This window comes from Trematomus bernacchii, unplaced genomic scaffold (assembly GCF_902827165.1).
Source record: "Trematomus bernacchii unplaced genomic scaffold, fTreBer1.1, whole genome shotgun sequence".
In the NCBI taxonomy this organism is placed as follows: Eukaryota; Metazoa; Chordata; class Actinopteri; order Perciformes; family Nototheniidae; genus Trematomus; species Trematomus bernacchii.
The window spans coordinates 14107551-14113787 of NW_022987648.1; positions in this window are offsets into that span (position 1 = coordinate 14107551).

The window sequence follows — 6237 nt, forward strand, 5'->3', positions numbered from 1 at the left end:
GCAAAAATCTGTCACAAAAAGAGGTTGCACATTTACATTCAGGTGTTGTTATGGCAACGTCAGTGGCCAAACAGCCACATTTACTGCTGCAAATACGTTTAAACATGCTGTCGACACGTAAAGCAGTGGCAACTATGCCACCATTTCAGCTGACTTTTTCTCAGAAATACTGTCACATAACATCCATATATTTCAGTGCTAGGTTGATGCTTAGCTAAGCTAACTATGAAACACTTTAACTGACAGGACTCAGGATCAACTGTGTACTGTAAGGTAGCTTCTAGCTTCATGTCGAACAGTAAGTCAACATTTTCCAGAGAGCTTTCTTTGAAATCACCAGATAACGCTAAAAAACATTACATTTAGATTGTATGACAAAGTGTTTATTTAATATATCTGGCTAGCTGGTTAGCTACTAGCTAACGGTTTAGCTTACCCCCGCGATTCAAAGTAATGTCAACGTAGCTGTAATTTCTCCTGGCTCAAGTGCTGGCTCTGGGGTTGTTGTGTGAACCACCACTTGAGAATTGTCGTCTTTTTTAAGAACAAATGTTCTTATGTCCATCTTCAAAAACTCTGGGTCTGAGAGTCTGAGTTTATTTTAAACATTCTCACAGCTCACAGGATAGGTACCTGTCAGCCAATAAGACAGATGTTTATTTCCATTCAACTCTCTGGTTGGTCTGGTGCCTTGCCTCTGTTGCATTCACTGAACACGGGAAATTACATTCCTGCCGTCTTCTCTAGTGTCATGATGAGGTTCAGGTAAAGCACGGTTAATGTATTATATGATTGACTCAATAATATAATACATGACTTTGAGAGTAGGCAATCTAGGCATATTAACAAAATTAATTAAACATACTTATCACGGCGACGGTGTACTGAGATAAAAAACGGTGTACTGAGATAAAAAAATAAAAAAATAAATTCTTTCTTTTTTTTTGCTAGGGGGCCCTAAGCGGCCGCTTATGTCGCTTAATGGGTCGGGCCGGCTCTGATCCAAACTATAATATAATAAGTACCCTGTATCAAGATTGATGCAAAACAAGTGACATTTGACCTTTTTAGAGAGGTTTAGAGAAAAAAACCATCTTCTGGGGTCATTTGGGTGCATTTTCTATATCTCTGGCCGCCCTCGGTCGATTTTGATGATTGACACCTCTTTTTAACCGTTAGAGCCAATAGATCGAGGGGAAGTTCCTAAAATCCATCTAAACATTACCCATTGGTGAATGAGTGATGCATAGCCAGAATGCCTCGGAACCGGAAGCTGTCATACACTCTAGTAGCTATCGTAGCAGCTAATATGAAATCTCAGTTATTGACATAAAAATTGAATGATGGATTATCAGTAATCATTTCAAAGTGACACAGACACATTGGATTAACCTATGGCTTAACCTTCAATGGCGTGTTTCTCGTTTTAATGCCATGGAACACAACTTTTGATCAGAACACAGCAACGGTAAGACTTATTTTCCGATTTGGTCCCTTAAAGCTAATTCTTTTGTTGTTGTTTGAGTTCTGATCGCTCAGTGATGATACTTATATGTCTGGAATCTGTGGAATCTCAGTTTGCTAATCGATATCTTGTTTGTGCAGATCCGATAAGTAATAAGGGTATTTTACCTTGAGTTCTGTTCTAAGTGCGTTAGCATTTCTTCGCTCAGGGCTAATTCAGAGCCTTTGTTATTACCCTTTTTTTTTCTTTCGTTTAGCTAAAAATTGTTAATATTGTCTGATAGCTGAGTTTCTTTCCGTTAAGTGGGTATGACACATTCATAGTTTATTAAATATTAATAAGCCCTCAGATGCTGTTTCTTGCAAGATGTTGCGTTTTGCCCCTGCCCGCGGGGCCGTGGGGTTTAACTGGTGTTTACAATGTCCACAATGAACTTTCAATTTCTTTCAAACTTCTTGGGATACTTTTTAATCCTTAAATATCATTATACATTTTTATTTAATTCATGTGGACTTAATCAAGCATTAGTACTGTCTGCATCATAGATTATGATACAATGACATGTGCACTGCTGCCACATAATGCTGTCTCATTCCAGGGGACAAACACTGTCTTCAGGAGCTCAGGATTGTCCTCCTGGGGCACGACTGGCTGGAAAAGAGTTTGACAGGAAACACCATTCTCGGCCGACAGATGTTTGATATCAGCAGAGACGTGAAGATGTGTGTCAGAAGACAGGGTGTTCTGGACGATGGCCTTGCGGTTATTGTTGTCAACAGCCCCGAGAGGTGGATCCACTACTCTGTCCGAGACCCCGGCCTAGTGAAGGACAACATGGCAGCGTGCATGGCCGTGTGCAACCCAGGACCTCAGGCCTTCCTCATGGTAATACCCATCAGCCCTCACAGAGGCCGGGAGTGGACAGTGGAGGGACCTCTGGAGCTGCTTCATGACACAGTGTGGAGAAACACGATTGTGATATTCACCAGATGTGAGAGGCTGAGGGGGTCGATTGTAGAGGACTACTCAGAAAGACACAGCTTTCTCAAAGCCGCTCTGGAGAGGTGTGGACGCAGATACCACCTTTTAGACACAAGCGTTTGGGGAGAAGAGGATGATGCTCAGGTTGGAGAACTTTGGGAGAAGATTGATGCAATGGTTGCAGGAAACATAAAGGCAGGGGGGGTTGGTTATGTGTCTTCAAATGAGGAAGTCTCAAAAATAACTGGAAGGGGAAGGAAAGAGGTAGAAGAGAGGGCCATTCTGAGGCGAATGAATGTGAAGACGGCCAGAAACAATATCAGATCTCTGATGGGTGAGCATCACTTAATCCAGCAATATCTTTTATTTTAAGTTAATTTTGTTTATACTGCCCAATGTCAACAGATGTATAACTGTATTAGGTTAGTTGAAACCAATAATATTAAGTAAATAACATAAAGACAAAGTTTCTGTTTTTCAGTGTACTATAGTATTACAGGTTTAGAAAGTTGTGTTTTGGTGCGGCCTCTAGAGCATGTGACTTGGATACCCTGAGAAATACATGCTGAAGTAGTAATCTTCAGCATGAAGTCGTTTTTCCTGGTTCCATGGTTTATACCACAAACTACAGCACTGTCATACAAGCTGAATGGAGGAAGAACAACAGATTTCGCAGCTGGAGAATTTGAAAAATGTAGATTTTTGTTTGAGTTTAGCAGTCTGAAGTGTTGTTCTTTATCCAGAAAACGTTACATTTACAGAATTGTATGCATAGTTCAATTTGAATCAAAGCTTTCAATGTTTTTAAGGAGTTAGGGTACTCCACACCTGCCTTTGTCAATGCAACTTCTTCAAAATGAATTCAAACATCCCTTTAAGATTCTATTGTTGCCTTAATCCTGCATTTTTATATTTAAACCCAGGAGAGTCTCCCCCGTTTTCAACACTTCGAGTTCTTATCGTGGGACCGAAGCAGGTTGGGAAGAGCTCGGCTGGAAACACCATTCTCGGAGAGAAATTATTTCTTGCTGAACATCCATTACCACGGTGCACAGAGAGAAGGGGTTATGTTCACGAGAAGCAAGTCATTCTGGTGGAGGCTCCTGGCTGGCATGGGAGATACTGCTCAGAGGACACTCCACAGGAAGTACAGCAGCAGATTACCCACAGTGCATCTCTGTGTGCCCCCACTCCCCATGCTGTCCTGGTGGTCGTACGCAGCGATGAGACTTTCACTGAAACGGACCGGTTGAAAGCAGAGGAGCATTTAAGCCTGCTGGGAGTTGGGGGTTGGTCTCGATTCATTGTGCTGTTCACTTGGGGAGACAAACTGGGAGTCACATCCATCGAGGAGCACATTGAGAGATGGCCTGCCCTCCAGTGGTTGGTGGACAAATGTGGGAATAGATATCACGTTTTCAATAACTCAAACAAGGTTGAAGACATTCAGGTTCGAGAACTGCTGGCGAAGATTGAGGAAACAGAGGTGGGGAATGATCATGAACACTTGTTGCTCAGTGTTATACAACTCAAAGAAAGCAACAGGAAGCTGCTTCAAAGCTCCCAAAAGAAAGCCAGGCAGCTTAAGAGGGAAAGAAGGGAAAGCGATATGCTGAGGCAAACATTGGAAGAGAAGGAGAGGATAGTAGAGGAGATGATTAAAACTGCCAAAGATAAGAGAGATGAGAAGATAGAAGCTCTGAAAGCAGCGAGGGACTCGGAAGAGAGGAAAAATAAAGAGTATGAAGAAGAGATTGGCAGAAGATTAGTGGAGGCTGAGAGGGAGAACATCCAGCTCAAACAAGTCATCATGGGGAAAGACAGAACCATAACAAGCCTTAGTGAAGGATGTGTTGCAAATGATGATGTGACTGAAGTTACAAAGCAAAAGAGTGAGGTGGAAAACAAAGCGCTTCAGGAAAGAGTGAAGGAACACGAGCAAGAGACAGCAGCCTTTAAGAAAAACTGTGAGGAGAAAGATCAAGAGTTGGATCAAATGATGAGGAATCACAAAAGACAAGCGAAAGAGCTTGAAGAGAAAATTGAACAGCTGCAGAAAGACAATGAAAACACAAAAGAGGTGTTGAAGGCCACACTTGAAGGGATGCAGAGACACTATCAGATAAAAGAAACTACAGACAGAACATATGAGCCTAAAACTGAGCACTTTAACAACAGGAACCACCACAGGCAAACAATGACGGATCTCAAGTCACTTAATGAGCCTGGTCGACAACAGAAATGGACGTACACGATGCCATTGAGCCAGCACGGAGATACTGATAAACCCAGTGAGTACAACCTTATTCACAGCACGGATTGTGAAATAATGCTGATACTGATGTGGTTATGTAAGTACATTTCATCAAACTCTTTATGTTACAGAAGGAGAACACAACTGTCTGGAAGAGCTGGAAAAAGACACCATGCCACCTGAGAAGGTAAAAAAAAAGCGGTCTGATTTTCACATTTTTGCTAAATAATTATTAATCAGAATCAGAAATCCTTTATTTGTCCAGCAACGAGGGAAATGGAAATGATTACAACAGCAGATAGTGCAGATGAAGTGAGGAGATAAGACTTACATTTAAAACAATTATTAAGTAGCACACGTTATTAATAACAAAATAAGTAAAAAACATGAACAAAAAAGCAGATAAGTACAAGATGGTAAAAAATTAGCAGTATATTTGTTTTTAGGATAAAAGTGACCATATTGAACTGAAGAGGTAGCTGGTACTGTATGCCAATTGTAAATAAACTGAGAGAAAAAAGTAAATATAAACATAAAATTGCAGGAGGGTATAGGCCTACTGCAGATTTTTTATATTTACAGACATGGTTATTGCACATCAGGCGTCTTCCAGTCTCTGTGTGTGGTGGTCTACCAGGGAGCAACATAAGACAACTCTATAAAATGTCTCTAAAGTAACTGCAGACGTTAGTTTTAAAGGATCATGTATTGTCATTCTCCAACAGAGTTTTGTAACACAGTGCAGGGTTGTCTACTGTTGTCTGTCTATCTCGAAAAACAAGACCAGATAAAAACATGAGTGTGATTTTTAAAATGTTTAAATCAGGGGGAATGTAAATAGCAGCAATGCAAAAACAATAGGGAATACTCTGTGCAGATTATAAGGCCTGCATTTTAATATGAAATACTCAACCTGAGGGACACAATCCATCACCTTAGAGCACCACTGATGTAAACACAGTCTGCCCCTCCCCCCCCACCCACTGGAGTTTTGCCAGTCATTCTAGTTTGATCTGGATTTTCCTCCCACTGCACATCAGACAGTCTCCTCTGGGGAGTGTGAATGTATACAGCGAATGTCACGACTCATGATAGAAAATCTGTAGATCTTGAGGGGAGCGTGCTCTGATCAAGTCAGAAGAGGGGGAGAAAAATAGATCTCCGTCCTCCGTGTTTTATTATATTATTATATAGACTCGTTATTCATTTGTTTTAAAGCTCAATAAATAACAAAGAAGACCTTTGACCGGCACTTTTCTAATTTTGTCCGGAAGATTTAAACTTTAACGGACATTTTGACCGGCGAAGGAAAACCTAACTGAAACTCTGCCGCACGGTCCCCTCGTTCCTTGGAAGAGGCGGAGAGGTGGGTGTTTGTCATCTGCTGGTGGACTAACCGGAGAGAATTACAGTGCTTGCCTCGACGGGGAGGGATTGCATTGAATTAAAGCAGCGGGAGCAAACGCTTGCCTCGGGGAGGGAGAAAAAAAGCCACAGCGGAGAATAAACAGAAGGATAACCATGGCAACCATGCGCG